Source organism: Sciurus vulgaris (genome assembly GCF_902686455.1).
Source record: "Sciurus vulgaris genome assembly, chromosome: 1".
Lineage (NCBI taxonomy): Eukaryota > Metazoa > Chordata > Mammalia > Rodentia > Sciuridae > Sciurus > Sciurus vulgaris.
Window position 1 is genome coordinate 190,944,375 of NC_136461.1, and position 16,815 is coordinate 190,961,189.

The window sequence follows — 16,815 nt, forward strand, 5'->3', positions numbered from 1 at the left end:
CTCACAGTTTTTTTTCCAAAGTGACATTAATAATTTATGAATAGGCCAGTACCCTAAGCCACATGTGTAAGGGGGACCCAGTGGTGGGATAAACAGGGACTTAAGTTCTTAACAGAAACAAAGTGCAGAAGGACGAAAAAATTTAAAAAAATATGTAAAAATCCAAGTAGGTCATATGCACAGCACAAATATTATCTTTTATGTACTGGCAACAATCATAAAATATAAAAGAATCATGTAGTTATGTAACAAAAGGTGAGACTTTGTACTTTCTCCTATTAACTGCTTGCAGGGCATCTGGTTGGATTTGGGTACATTCATCTGGTTAAAAGGCGTTTTTACAACTGGGTAGACTTGTCAGTTAAGGAAGACTGAGGTGCATTCCACTGTGTGTATGTACTGTCAATAGAACTGTCCCTGAAGTTTGGAGTGTAGGAACTTTATTAGATAATCATGTGAAAAGGAAAAAGGGAGAAGCTGGTTTCTAGTTTGCAGAATTGGTGGTAAAGAAGAGGAAAACAAACTTTTTGATTTGTTTTCTTTTATTTTCATTGCAAATTGGGAGTCATCTGGACACAAAAGGAGTGGAACTCATCAATTTTGGGCATACAGATTAAGTCAGAGTTCACTATCAATTAGCTATAGCACAACACGAAATAAAAAGAGAATTGGATTCCTCTAATCAGCTGAATTGCAAGGTCAGAGCTCTAAATTACTGCTTGGTTGCTTCAACTGCAAATTATTGCTTAAAGGATATTTTTATGTTTATGCATTCATTTAATCTCTGTATTTATATACTTCTCTCAGAGCTATCAGAAAAATGCTGTGATGCAGCTATACATAACAATCCAATATGTATAGATTCCACTTTTTTATTATTCTAAATTTTAGAGGTGCTTTGAAGATCTGAACTAACAAATACTCCACTATTTGAAAATGGAATCAAGTCTAAACAGCAGTTTGTACCCCAACTATCAAGGAACAATAAAGATACATAATTCCACATGTGAAAGTATCAGATGCTGGAAACCCAATGTAGCCATTTTAAATCCACAGCCACTTTTACTAAATATAAACTATTTGGTGAGAAAATAAATATTAAATCCTAGCTCATAGAAGATAGTTCAGTAAGTGTAATGAGAATGCTAGCTATCATTTAGTGAGGACTGACAAAGCAGTTTGCATTGGGACAGGCACTAAGGAGATCCACTGAAATATAAGACTGAAATCTTGCTTATAACAAACTCGAAATAAAGGTAATAGAAGAAAGAACAAAAAGAAATGAGCATCACTAAGCATTTCTGATGGACCCTGCACCCAGCAAGGAACCATGACGGTATGCTTGACACAGTAAGTGTACCAGGTAGGTGTTCATATGCTCACGTTGCTGGTAGAGGCTGAGTTGGTGGGGCCACGGTGTAACAAAGAACAGGGACCTTCCTCCCAGCTGCATCTCACTGCTCTCCACCCCACTTCGTGCTCCCTAAACTCGTTTGTTCATGGTTTCTCCAGTGTACTATGCTCTTGTTTTTGTTGTTGTTGTTTGAACTGCATTCAAACCATTGGTCTGTCTCCAGATGCAGCTAAAACATCCCCATCTGTCTATAAGAAAGCCTTCTTTGAGCACACAGGCCAGGTGAGCCTCTCCTGTTATATGCTTAGCATATAGAAAAATCTGGAATTCCCTATTTATTTGCAGGAATGTTTGATTACTGTCTTTCTTTCTCCCCCATTAGGATGCAAATTCCCTGAGGTACAGACTGCATGTGTCATGCTCTTTATGATCTCCAGCATTTGCCGAGTGCAGAGCATAGAGCATGTGTGCAGTGACCATTGGTGGAGACAGCAGCTTAGCTATTACTCGACAGAGCTAAGGTGGGAGCTCAGTTTGCTGCTCTTTATACCATGCCATTCTCCCTTTATTCTGAGCTCCCCATTCGTGACACCTGAGAGCCTCTGCCAGTTTGCATTATCCTGCAACATAAGGCGAGCACAGCTCTGGTCTCGACGCCCAGTGGTTAAATGCTGGTCCCTCATTAATTCATTTGTTCATCATCTATTCAGCAAACATCTTTAACCACCCAATCTGTGTGCTTGGCACTGTTCTACATGCCTGGGATACAATAGCTTTTAAAACAGACACGAGTCCTTAAAATGAATTATATTCTAGTCCAAAATATCCCAGTTTACCATCTTGATCCAATTTCTAGGTGTCTGATGTATATGGCTATGTGTTTACAGTTGCATGACATATTGACATGCAAAAAGCTATCAGTTAATATAAATATATTTAATAGGAGGTCTATCTATGTAAAAATAACCTACTGATAAGCCCTTCATGATGGGTGATGGATGTATGAGAATGGTCACAGTGCTTTTCAGGAGCCAGGCCTTCATTGTGTTCATGCTCTCGTGACTCAACATGTAAGTGGAATGCTTTATCATAGTGGCTTTCATGGCTGGTTTATGTGCACAGAAGAAAACTGAGGTCAACGCCGTGTAGTTGCTTAGCATTTTGTCCCTAATTTGATGTAACTGATCCTAAGAATACCCAGAAGACTGTCACTAGGGTCTGATAGTCATTAAAAACTCAGAGTTACCCAAATGTTTAAGCGACAACCCCAGTATGTCACTGGGTATCAGAACATCACCTTCCAATGTTACAGGAGAGTGCATATTAGATGTACAAGCTCTTATATGTTCATTTAAACAGTCTCAAGAGGGAATACATATGTCCAGTAAATAAACTGTGAAGGAAATTCAATGTTATTAGTAAAATAAATGTAAATTAATATTGTATTAATTTCCTAATTAGAAAAGGTTAAAAAATAAGTTTGTGGAGGTTACAGGACAAGAACTATAATACACACTTGGTGAGAGAGTAGACAGTCATCCATTTCAGAAGGAAAATTTAGTTTGTATGAGTATACAATATGGATTCTTTAAAATATCTGCAGACTTGTGAGTGCATTAATTGTGCCTTGTGAAAAAAATCAAATAATTTTTATAATATGTTTACTTCTAATTATAATAATGTATAAACAGAAAAAAGTTATAGTGCTTAGAATAGAAAATGTCTGTCCTAGTGACCTGATTTCTAGATATAACCACTTTTAAAGGTTTTAGTAATTTCATAGTATTTACCTCAATTTTTCATAAACTTATGCCAAGGGATTTACTTGCTAAGAATCAACACTAAAAATATTATCAGATATGTTCACAGAGATTTTGGCATAGGGACATTAATCCCATTTCTATTTATAATAACAAAAATAACCTGGTAGTAGCACTTGTTTAGATTGTTTGACCAAATGACAGCCTAAATGTATAATGGAATATAACCAGATACTTTTAAGTGGTATAGTAATAAATTAATATAAATTATATAAATGAATAATAGACTATTGATAGGGATATCCATATTGGACAGTGACTGGTAGTAAAGATGAATTTACTTGGCTTCAAAATTCTTTTCAATAAATACATGTTTGCTTATAGTCAGAAAAATTAACACTTCTAAAATGTGAATTATCTATTTTATGTAATCTTTGGGCTTTGATGTCAAGCAAGTAAAGTGGGGCAGCATGTGAAGGAAGAGATGAGGGAAGGACATATTTTAATAAGGTATATTTGGGAAACATCAGTGATGTTGTTTGTCCTATTATATGTGGGGAAACATCACTGGGGCAATTTGCATTTGCATTACAGAAGGAACAGTCTGACCACAGTCTGATCATAGGGTATAATGTATGAGGAGATCTGGCGAGAACTGATAAATAAATGGGGTACCAGAGGTTGGCAGATACCAAGTCCCCAGCTGTGCAAGCCGTCAGGCTTGCTGAGGTTGCAGGGGACAGGAAAGGAGAACATGCATCTCTAAGCAGAGTTTTGGAGGAACTGGGTGGTTCAGATATTCTGCAAAAAAAGTAGTACAGTTGGCTTCTGCAACCATGGATCCCACACCTGTGGATTCAATCAACCCCAGGTTGAAAATATTCCAAAAACAATCTGAACAAAAACCAAACCAAACCAAACCAAACCAAACCAAACCAAACCCCCCAGCTGTGACTATACTGAGCACATACACATCTATTCCTTGTCATTATTTCCAAAACAATATAGTATAATAGATATTTACACAGCATTCACATTGCATTAGGTAGTATAAATAATCTGGAGATGATTTAAGTCTACAGGAATATGTGTGTGGGTTATATACAAATACTATACCACTTTATGTAAGGGACTTGGGCATCTTTGGACTTGACATCTGTAGGGGTCCTTAAACATGACAACTATATGTGAGTTAGAAGGCTTTCTCTAATGCACAAATGGAGGAGCCTGCATCTAGACAGGCTGTCATCTCCAATATGTAGCCATTGAAGTTGACTAGAAAAGGGGAGAGGATGGAGGATCCTTGGGGAATTGTATGTCGAGGTTTGGAAGTGATCAATACATGCTGCTGGCCAGGATCCAGTCACTTGGTGAGGCTGAGAAATACACTTTTTCTGTATGTTCAGGAAGAGAAATGCGGATAGCAGCTGTTACCAATGTGTAGTTCCAGATCGACAGCATCAGGATCAACTGGGATCTTGTTTGAAATGAAAATTTGCAAGCTCTACCCTAGACCTATTGAATCGGGGGTTCAGCAATCAGTACCTCAACAAGCCTTTCAGGTGCTTCTGATGCACATCAGAGTTGCAGAGCCACTGGGATGAGTGGTTATCTAACCAGTTGCTTTTATATCTACTTGTTAATTTATAAATGTTACAGGCTACTGACAGTGCATGTTCAAAAAGTTGTATGTACACTGAGCATCTGTACACTTATTCCACTGGGAATTAAACTTACAAGGACTACAATGCACAAACATAAACACGTCTTACCTGTTTTGAACCTAACATGATGCATAAAGATGTTTAGTAGAACTATATGAATTTTAGGGCATTCATTTATGGACTCAATAATTTTATGCACTTGTAAGCATTTCTTAAAGGTCAAAGGGTTTAAACATGTCTAACAATGGCTGAACCATTGAGCAGACTCTCAAAGCAAATATACTGGAGTAGAAATGCTAACGACAAATTAGAAGAAGGATCAAATAGACTGACATGGGAAAAAAATTCTGAAACTTAAACAACCTATAAACCTTAAGGAGAAAACACCACAGTGAATCCCACAATCATGTACATCCACAAGAATGGGGTCCTAATTAGAATAAGACACATTGCATGCTTGTACAATTATATCAAAATGGATTCTACCATTGTGAATAACTAAAAGGAACCAATTAAAAAAAAGAATAAGAAAGATACACTGGTTGTGAATAATTAGCAAGGTGCAATCAATGTGTAGGACCCATAGCATGTGAAATTCTAAAACAGTGAGCTCTATTAAGAGTAAAAATGTGAAGTAAAAAAATAAAAAGTCATTACAATGGAAATGTTTTTTTTTTTTTTTTTAACCTGTTGATTGCCTAAAATATTTTCCAGCTTATTAAAATGCTCACTGGAAGCAGGGCATTCAAAGCTAAAAGCTAAGATACAAAAGCAGCTGGGCCCTTGTATGCCCACTAATGGGTCATAGGATGAATCACTGGCCAGTATTTATCATGGATACCTATCAGTTACTTTGAAAGCTGTAGTACTGCACTTGTGAAATGCTGTACCTTAAAAGAAAGAGACTGTTCATTTGTTTACACTAAACAAATGCATAAGCAAAATTCCTTAATATTTCATTAATTACATAAGACCTATTAGAATGACATGGGTCATGATGTATACTTCATTTTTTAACAAGTTTTTTTGTTTTTCCTTTTTAAAATTTTTTATTTTTTATTTGTTCTAATTAGTTGTACATGAAAGTAGAATGCATTTACACATTTTGATAGATCATACATAAGTGGAGTATAATTTCTCATTTTTCTGACTATATATTATAGGATCACATTGGTCATGCAGTCATATATGTACATGAGGTAATAAAGTAATAATGTCTATTTCACTCTACTATCCTTCCTACCCCCATCCCCCTTCCTCTCCCTTCACTCCCCTCTACCTAATCTAAAGTAACTCTATTCTTCCCTGCACCACCCCCCACCCTTATTGTGAATCGGCATCTGCAAATCAGAGAAAACACTGGCCTTTGGTTTTTTGAGTTTGGCTTATTTCACTTAGCATGATATTCTCCAACTCCATCCATTTACCTGCAAATGGCATAATTTCATTCTTCTCTAAAGCTGAGTAATACACACACACACACACACACACACCACATTTTCATTATCCATCTATTGAAGGGCACCTAGGTTGGTTCTATAGTTTAGCTATTGTGAATTAAGCTGCTATAAACATTGATGTGGCTGCATCACTGTAGTATGCTGATTTTAAGTCCTTTGGATATAAACTGAGGAGTGGGATAACTGGGTCAAATGGTGAGTCCATTCCAAGTTTTCTGAGGAATCTCCATATTGCTTTCCAGAGTGGCTGTACCAGTTTGCAGTTCTACCAGCAATGTATGAGTGTAACTTTTCCCCCACATCCTCGCCAACACCTATTGTTGCTTGTATTCTTAATAATTGCCATTCTGCTTGGAGTGAGAGGATATCTTAGAGTAGTTTTGATTTACATTTACTTGCTCGAGATGTTGAACATTTTTTCATATATTTGCTGATCGATTGTATTTAAATTATAAAAGTCATACAGCTTCCTGGATAAATTGATTCACATAGCATGGACATAGCATGTAAAATAAATATTCTCTTCTGTATTCTCAGACATAACCACTGCCACTTGTTCCATATGTTATTCTTAGAGATGTTTCCTACAGGTAGAGTTCTTAACCTGTATTTTTGGAACATTTCATTTAAAACAAGTATCTTAATAATCTGTCACAAAGACAGCAAAGATAATACACAGGAGATGATGACAGCAGAAATTGAGAAATTTAAAAAGCTCAGGCTAGGGCCAAGAATCAAATAAATATGTGAATACATAAATGCTGGAATTGGGAAATTTCTTCCCATTATTTTCTAGCACCATATGTTTGAGGTGTCTTTTTTTTTCTCCCCCTGGAGTAAACTAAAAGGGCAGAGGACTAGAGGGAAAAAAAAATTAAACCTGTATCTTAGCCATGGAAGCCAGAGAAGAATCTGGATTCCTTCCAGGGAAGGAAAGAGAGCATCCTCAGTTGTTCACCTAAAATGACCAAGGTCACATCTCATAATGTGAATGGTAGCATCTTGAATCTGTAGCTGTGTTTGTTTACTCCTTTGCTCATAAGCTCATTTATGATATATTTATTGAGTGTCTACTGTGTGACATTAGCTCCACTCTCAAAGAGCTAACAACAGAGCTGGAGAAAACCAGACTAGTGTATATGAAACATTTGGAAAATAAAGAGAGATGATATATAATAAAGGGATAAACTGAATATAATTAAGTGCTAGCCTGCATGGTGCCATGAGCAACACTTAATTAAATCCAGGCCACAAACCATGTCTTGGTTCTAAAAAAAAAAAAAGTCTTCCATAATCTCTTACTTTCCACTGTAACTAATACCTGAGCTCAGCCCAGTAATGCAATCTAACAATGACTGTATTTCCAAGTTCAAAAAAGAAAATCTGTTGTTCTTGAAATGTGCATGTGTGTTCAAAAAATATGTTTAGTTTTTAGGGGAGGGAAGGTGGATTTGATTGCATTTAGTGATTGATTCTTCAAATTTAATACTTCTGGGAAAAAGATAACATAGGTTCATAAAATCCTGAGAGAAGCCTGAGAAATCAGCAAGGCCAATCCTTCACCTCCAGGTGACTGGAACCTCTGACCTGTTGAGGTTCACCAAGAAGTTAAGGTGAAATTCTTGTCTAGTTTATCTTCCTGCAAATATTGAATAAAAGAGCAAGTTGGCCTCTGGTATGGAAGCATTATAAAGCCATATGTGATGCTCACTAATACAAATGCCTGGAAGGAAACTAAGTTAATACATATGGTTTTGAATTTACAAACAAAGACTCATCCATCATCAAAGACCCAGAATGCTCACTGCCATGACATTAAAAAGAAGTGATGAGGGATATCTGTTTTCATTTGTGTATCATCCCGATCCACACAGGCAAGAAAGAGAAGAACATGTGTGCTTTCCAGGACTCACTCTGTGGCACGCAGCACATTCTTCAAAGGGATTAAAAGGCCTGAGTTCTCTTAGACTTGTTATGCCAACCTCACCTCAGAGACACTGATGTTTTGGGGTCTTCAGAGGAATGTCACTTATGCATCCTGCCAAAGTCATAAATACCACTAGAGGTTTTTGGAAAAGGGGAAAAACACAATTACATGCAAGAGACAAATTCTGGAATGGAATTCTGTGCTACACCCCCAATACCATACGGTGTCCTTTTCCAGGAGGAAGAACGTGTAGCCTGCACCCTACCCCGGCACATGCTGATTGGAGGAGACATTAAGGAGATTTGTTTTGGAATTCTATGAGTGACCAAGTGAAAGGGCACACAAAATACGCCACGTCTTCTCTGTTGGCAAGACCTCCTTAGGATCTCAAAAAGAAAGTTTCTTTCCTTTCCAGTTTTGGCCTTTTCTATTTGGCAGATGTTGACTTTTTCCTTCTGCCTGTGTTTCTAATGGAGCTTGAAATTAACATGGCTTTGTGTTTACCACCTAATTTGTGTGCCGCCATCATCAGTGTTGTCAGCATAGTGCTGGGAATAGGTTTGCTTACTGCTTCTGTCGAGCCAGCAAATGGGGAGATGCAGAAGAGATGGTTCTGCTCATCCCACGCCAGTGTAAATTCTTCTTGCTGTCACAGAAATGGCTTTCATAAGCAGCCAATGACCTTCTGCATTGCTGGCCGTAAAAGCTAACAACCACCTTCAACTGCTCATCCTCAGTGACATTATGTCATACACTTAGCCTTCGACCCAGTTGAGCGCATCCTGACTCTCCTCTACTCGCTGTGAAATGTGGTACCCAGATTGGGAAGCTCTTCCTCGTGATCTCCATCCTGTAGAGCATCCTGCGTGGGCCCTTGGGTTCTCTTCTCTTCTGCTCTTCAGATATTCCTATATGGAGATGGCACCTGATTCACCTGCTTTGCAGGTTTTGCCTTTGCCTTTTCGTTGTAAGTTACCTTTATGTTTCATGATCATACCAGGTTGAGTTTGGGAAATGGAGATGTAATATTTCTTCCTCTAGAAAAGTATATTGAAGCTGCAACAAATCTTGGAAACAGAAGTTGTGCTTTGGTTTTTAAGTCTTCGGTCACTGACCCCACTGTTTTGTCTGTTAGTCAGCTTCTGTTGCTTCCTTACCAACTCAGCTTCTCCATAAAGGGTTTTCCATCAGTAAATATATTTGAGAAACACAGAAACTTCTTTATTTTTTATGCTTTAACTTTAAAAACATTTAAAACAATTTACTATTTTAACCTTTTAGAAATGTACAATTCAGAGACAGTAAGTACAGTCACAATATTACTATCACTGTACAGTAACTATCACTGGCATCCCCTTCCAAGAGAGCCTTTTTATCATCCCAAAAAGAAACCCTATGCCCAATAAATGATTACCTTCCAATGCCCTCCACTCCCTCCCGCAGGGAACCTCTAATCCACTTTCTGTCTGTATATTTTGCCTATTCTAGATACCTCCTTATCTGGAATCATGCAGTATTTGTCCTTTAGTGTCTGGCTTATTTTACTTAGCATAAGGTTTCAAGATTTATTCATGTTAAAATATGTATTAGAAATTTAGTCCTTTTTATGGTTGAATAATATTTCATTGCATGTATATACTACATATTGTCCATTTGATTGGTAGTGGAATTTTGGGCTGTTTCTACCTTTTAGCTATTGGTATGACACTTTGTTTGAGCCATTGCTTTCACCAAAAGAACCCTCTTCTGTTTTGAAAATTTCTCACCTTTATCCAGAAATAATGCCTAGTGAGTTCTCAGTGATTAGCAATCCATGGGTCCACAAACTGGGTCTAGATGTTGCCCCAGTTGCTTACCTGTTGTTACTTTCAGGTGCATGCTTCACTCTCCTTACCTGCTCTGTTTGTGTGGACCTATATTTCCCAGGTTCCCTTGCACCCTGGTTCCCAGGTAGTTCTAGCTGATGTGAGATATTGGAAGGAAACTGAGGGGCAGGAGAAGGGAAAGGCAGTATATTTCTTCCTCTGCCACTTGCTTCTGGTGGAATCTTTGGCAGTGATTGAATTCCTTCCTGGCTCTAGATCCCACAAGAACAGTCCACTGGGTTCTGAGATCTGCCTGGCAGCTTGTATTCTAGGCTCTGACTTCTCTGGCTCCAGGGTAGAAACTTCCTACTGTTGGCAATCTCTTGGTTGCCCCATTTTTGAGATTTGGATACTCAGCTATTTTACTGCTTGTGTTGCCAATTCCCTGTATTAACTTCCCTCTGTGTTTCTGACTGGAACCTCAGTGATGATTGTCCTATTGGAAAAAGAACATTCAAAGTTTCTTAGGCCAGAGAACCTGGGGCAGTGACTGACAGTTGCCTTGAACGTATCACCTATCTAATAGAATAACTGGCTGTGATTCTGTTTATCAGTCTCTTTGGTAGTTTGGTGTGGCCATGTGAACAAGTTCTGGCTAAAGTGATGTTATGAGATGTGCTGTATGGAAGATCCTCAGTTTTCAGAAGTTAGTTATGCCCCAAATTTTCTTTGGAGTTCCATATTGGAACAAGAGAACATGCCCTCTAGGAGGTCAGGACCAAAGACTAGAAGGATCCCGAGTCCTTGAGCACTCTAGAGTTAAGTTACCACTGCCACCTCGCTCTGCTTACCGCTGCAATTTTACATGAGCAGCAAGTAAAACTCTTTTTTGTCTAAACTGTTGTTATTTTGAGTCTGTTTTTATGGCTGCCAAAGTGGATCCTAATCAATTCAGGACCCAGATCTTGAGCGTGGTTTCTGCCTCTGACTGCCGATGAATTTTTTTGTACCTTTTCTTAATTAAAGCAAGGTGGCTTGTCCTCTGATCTTCATCTAAGTTTTGGACTCCTCCTGTTTATACTTAGAATTGACCTATTCTCCTCGACAAAGATTTGGAAAAGCTGAATTCCATTTAACAGCTTCTGCTTTGCCTAATAAGTTTTCTCTGAAAGGGGGGTAAAATCCAAGCTGATATCCAACCTAGAAAATGATTAAAGTCTGGATGTTAGAGAATTTTTAATTAAAAGCCCGAGAACATTGTTCCTCAGGTATTAATAAAGTCAGTAAAATGGAGAACAAGTGTGACCTAACATCACGAGACAGGCTGTTAGTGTCCTAGTCTGATGGCCTCTCTTCATGGAGCTGATGGGCTGTAACTGCACCTAATGACTGCTAAGCACAGATAAATCTCACCTGCACTTTACCCAAGTGGGCATCAATTAGAAATATGGACTTTTAGGATGGCGGTTACCAAACTTTATTGTGTGTGAAAATCATTTGGGGGAACTTGTCTGAAATGAAGATTCACATCCATCCACTCATGATTCAGCTGCACTGGGGTAGAGGCTGTGGAGTGCCTGTAAAAAAAAGGAACCCAGGTGCCTCTCAAGCACACGGTCTATGGGGCCACAGTATGAGGGACACCGTTTCAGGGGAATTCAAAATGGTTGTGAGGCAACCCCAAATGCAGAGAGCGGTCATCAGCTGGGGAGTGGCATTAGAGAACTTTAACTGATGTCTATCATGTGCCAGGGACACGGCTAGGTGTTTTTCACACACCATGTAAGTTTATGCTCATAACAAACTTGCATAACTATTATGGTTACCCTTGTTTGACAATAAGTAACATGAGGCTCAGAAAAATTAAGCAACCTGCCTAAAGTTACGGAGTGGCTTCAGAGCCTGTGAGTGCGTGTGAATACATTCTCTCATTCTAGATTCACTCTGTGCCTTTCTCCATCACGGCCCAATGCCTGGCACGCTGACCTGCATGGAAAGCATCACGGGCCCTCCAGCTCTGGAATGGGAAGTGCTGGCGGAAGACAGGAAGGAGGGAGGGGAGTGAGGTCTGGGTATTTCTTCCCTCAGTATCCCTTACTGCAGGTGGCCAATGATGGTCCCCTGACCAAAGGTGACAGCTCTTGTTCCTGGCTCTTTCTGTATGACTATCTCCTTCCAAGTTCCTGTATCTGTTCCCCTCTGCAGAGGGAACTCTGGCCTCAGCTGGTAGCTGACACCCTTTCTCTTTTCCTCTCCAACTAGGAAGAGGGAGTCTGCCAGTCCCTTCTCTGCTCTGCAGCCTGTGCATGACTTTGTAGCCACAGTAGTTTCATTATCAAGTTCTCCAGGTCATTCTGTTTGTGTTCCATCTGATCCTTGCCAGGAACCTCCCTGACTCAGACTACCTGGCTCTGAAGCCTTCCTCTGCCCACTATTCTATACTCCCTCATGCTGCCCTACCCCCATGGCGACAATGATGTGATGTGACAGTGGCCAAGCACTAACATTCAAGGTGTTCTGATGATTTTCCTACGCTGACATTCGTATTTAATTTCCACATCCACCATATATCTGAGGTACTGTCTCATCCCCATTTCACAGAGGAGGAAATGAGGTTCAGAGAGGTTGCTGCTGACCGCAGCAGGAGAGGTAAGGGGTCATGCCAATATATGTGCAATGCTTACTCCTATCAGACACATTGTTTCCCTAGTGAATTGAGTGGGTAAAATTCTTGAAAGTGAAGATTTTGAAAAGCCTATACTACTTATTTTTTAGACCTGTATTTGAAAAATTGCACTGCACTCTTTCCCCACAACTCAATTCATATCCTTCCCCTGCATAGCGGGGCAGCTGTACAGCTGCCTGACTTGCCTGCAGCCTTGCCCCACTTTCCCCTCCATCCTGCTTAGCACACTGCCAGATTAATGTTCCTCGAATTCCTTCTGATTGTGGTCATCCTTCTGGAAACGATCAATATAATTCAAAGGATAACTTCTGGAATAAGCTCAAATGTAGGTGATACAAAGACTTCAAGGATAAGCTCTTTTTTGATTTGCAAATTATTTTTCCAGCCTTGAATGTGACTATATAGCCAGAGGTGTAAAAAAACAAAATATGTTCATGATTAAACTATAATCCATGAGGACGTCTTATATTTCCAACCTATAGGCATTGGCTTATGGAGTTTTCTTTGCTGAGCCTTCCATTCCTTCTCTTAAAAATTCTATGAAGTCTTTCTTATCATCTTCACTTAGCTCTGGAATCTCTGATTACACTAGTACCATATTTCCTATCTCACTTTATCGCAATCTGTGCTACTGGTTAGGGATTCTTGTTTACTGATTCACTACTATGCTGTCCTCAATGTATCTGCATCTGTGGAACAAAAAAGACCCGTTCCTTGCCTTCACATAACTTACTCCTTGAGGCAGGCAACATCAGAGGTTCTTAAGGAATAACTATTGAAGGAGAGAAGATCTTTAAGGCTTTCCTTCTTAAAAACATTGAATTCACATCCAAGATGTTTGCTGTCACTATGGAACCAACCTAGATGCCCTTCAACAGATGAATCGATAAAGAAAATGTGGTATATATACACAATGGAATATTGCTCAGCCTCAAAGAAGAATGAAATTATGGCATTTGCAGGCAAATGGATGGAACTGAAGAATATCATGCTAAACAAAATAAGCCAATCCCCAAAAACCAAAGGCAGAATGTTTTCTCTGATAAGCGGATACTGATCCATGATGGGGGGTGTATAGGGAAGAATGGAGGAATTTTGGATTGGGCAGAGGGAAATAAGGGTATGGGAGGGGGTATGGTGGTAGAAAAGATGGTGGAATGAGACAGACATTATTATCCTATTTACATGTATGATTGCACAATTGGTGTGACTCTGTACCATGTATAGCCAGAGGAATGAGAAGTTGTGCTCCATTTGTGTAAAGTGTGTCAAAATGCATTCTGCTGTCATGTATAACTAATTAGAACAAATTAAAAAAAAGACATTTGCTGTCACTTCCAGGAATGAGGACAGAAAGAGGTGCTCGTATTTTGCTCATGATGTTCTTTCTGCTCAGAATGTTTTTCTTTGATCTATATTCCTCTGTAGTATCTATTCACCCTTTCACTGAGCTATTACCTCTCTAATTAGAAAATAATCACTTCCTCCTGAAGGCTGCCTGCTTACTTAGAATATTTACTTGTTGGTTGATCTGCTTGTTTCTCTACCTTGATGGGTGAGTGGTGTTCAGTATCATCTATTCTACTGGAGTACAGTGTGCCTCACTGTCCTGAAGAGACTATAAAGCCAAAGAGCTACGTGTTAGACTCCCTTGCAGCTAGCCTAGAAATGCAGCCATGTAGGTACTCTTCCATGAGATTTGGAGAAGGGACGCGAGGTGGAGGCTGCACATCTACAGCTGTGGAGATTCTGAGCTCCCCTGTGGCTGTGCTCCAAGGGCCAGCCAGCACTTGTAATGGACAGAGGCAGTTGCAATGATGGCGGGTTCCTGATCGGTGGATCCTAGCAAAGATGGTGTGCACTTCACTTCAATGGTTTTGTTGGTGTTCTCCCAAATCCCCACCTCCCTTACTGAGGCAGAGTCACTGCCCTCACAAGGCCAGGTGGGTGTCTTGTTCACGTGTCCTTTCTAGGAGTCTAACAGGGAGTTCAGACTTCCTGTAAACAATTTTGTGAGCATCCAATTTCTTATGTTAAATGCTTTCTGCTTGAAATAGCCAGGATGGTTTTTAATTCCCGTAGTTGATCCTTGATTGATATTCCTTCAAAGAAAGCTTGTTGAGAGCAGGGTCTATGTCTTTCTATTTTTGTTTCCTCTGAGCCTAGGATAGTACCTGTTATATATAGAAAAATTTTAATGTATGTCAATGTGAATAAGCATTTTACTAACCTAATGATCACTAAATGTTCTCTATTACGACATTTAATTCTCAGATCTATGAAGTTATGACAGTTTCATTTTACAAATGAAAAGTTGAGTCTTGGAAAGGTTTAGCAAATTGCTCAAAGTGGCTCAAACAGGACATGGTAGCATGATTAGATTCCAACTCAAGTTTGCAGTCTTCAAAATCCTTGCTCTTTCTTTTATGCCTTTGCTACCATCTATGGCAGATGGATTTTAGAGGAAAAAAATAGAAAAGACAGTCCTAATTTTTGATTCATTGGAAACATTACTGAGCTGAAAATGTTGACTTTTGAGGATGAGGATGGGTTACCTTCCTGAAAAGTCAGTTTCCTATTATGTGTAAGGTACTGAATAGGTGGTCTAGAGACTTCCGTAGCATATCTGGCCTCCTGCCCCAATATGCCTTGGAACTCATAGTCACAGAGGGGTCAAAAGAATGCTGCTGAAGTCTTCCCATCAGGAGCTGCCTTAGTGAAAACCAAAGTAATTCAAAGTCTTTTAGGATTTACCAGTTGCTGGGTGGAAGATAATTGACTTGAGTCCAACAGAGAATTCCTGGGACACTGAACTGGACAACCCAAAATGGCATTCTTTAAAAACAAGAACCCTTAGGAATTTGCACTATTTTCCAATCCCATTATGGTAATTGTTACATAAGCAGACTGAACATATTTGTCTGTTTTCACTTAAGATTTGCTACTAGACTGATGCATCAGAATTTTAATGTCATATAATTGTGTATTCTGTAAATTAAAGTAGTATGTGTATTGGTTGGGGATAGAATATTTTACATTTCATTACATCTGCAGTGACTATACCTCAGTTAAGTTGTGCATTTCCTAGCACCTCAAGACATCTTTCAGACACATGCCAAATGCTTGCTTATTGTAGGAGACACATCAAGGTATCACACTGCAAACACAGACAGTACAATCTGGAGAAGCTGGATGCAGAGGCTTCTCTGCCTCCCCTTGGATTATGAAGCAATCCAGAGGGGACAGCTAGAATGCAGGAGAAAGACATAAACTGGGATGAAGTCATATACATTGTAGAGAAGGGTTAGCACACTCTGGCCTCTGGCCAAGTCTGGCCCACCACACAAATAAGTTTTATTTTTATAAAGTTTTATTGTGACACTGCCAAATACACACTCATTTACATATGGCTGCTCCGGGGTTATACTAGTAGAGTTGAGTACACTAGCAGACTCAAAAATTATCTGGCTCACAAAACACAAAACATTTATTATCTAGTCCTTTATAGAAAAAGTCTAGGGATCCCTGTCTTAAAGCATTTCTGTAGACATAGTTACTTTAGACTCACAGTAAAGTTTCAGGTTCATTCCAAAGCAGGTTTAGGTGACTGCAAACAAGACACAGATGCTGAGGCTCACGTGCACCTGGAGTGTCTACAGGGGCTTCCGTCAGAAAGTGTCTCGCAAAAAACCCCTCTTTTAGATTTTCTTAGTTGGTTTGTTCTTTTTTCGTCTCTGCACTGTGACTTCTCTTCTGTGGAACTCTTTTCTCCTTAGCTAAATTTTCTGATTTCAATAATCACCCCAGTAGTTTTGACTACAAGAATTTTTTTCCTCTGGTTAACGCCCTTGGAAACCTACAGCCATGTTCTGACACCATGTCAACCTCCCGCCACCTTTCTTTTGAGATATGATCTTACTGTGTTGCCAGGCTCATCTTGAACTCCTGGGCTTAAGGGACTTCTCTTTTCCAGCCTCCCCAGTTCTGTAAGAACAGGTGCAGGCCAGCATTCCAGGCTTCATTTTTGGCTCTACTCTTTTCTCTTACCTTGAACTCAACATGTCTGAAGGTAATTAATCATCTGTCTTCTCACTAGCGTCTGTCTTTACTATCATCCTATGATTCTTCTTATATTTGACCTTGAAACCAGGGTAGCTTC

The 16,815-nt window shown here is 39.3% G+C and overlaps 1 protein-coding gene and 1 long non-coding RNA gene across 3 annotated transcripts in view; one reads left to right on the forward strand and one right to left on the reverse strand.

The window, feature by feature from the left end:
- LOC306663532 overlaps positions 1 to 9,842 on the forward strand; it is a 28,499-nt gene extending 18,657 nt beyond the window's left edge. Inside the window, exon 3 of the long non-coding RNA XR_013764459.1 lies at positions 1,257 to 9,842. This is a non-coding gene — a long non-coding RNA (uncharacterized lncRNA). The remainder of the gene's footprint in view (positions 1 to 1,256) is intronic.
- SAMD12 (sterile alpha motif domain containing 12) overlaps positions 1 to 16,815 on the reverse strand; it is a 406,706-nt gene that overhangs the window by 92,121 nt on the left and 297,770 nt on the right. The window lies entirely within an intron of this gene.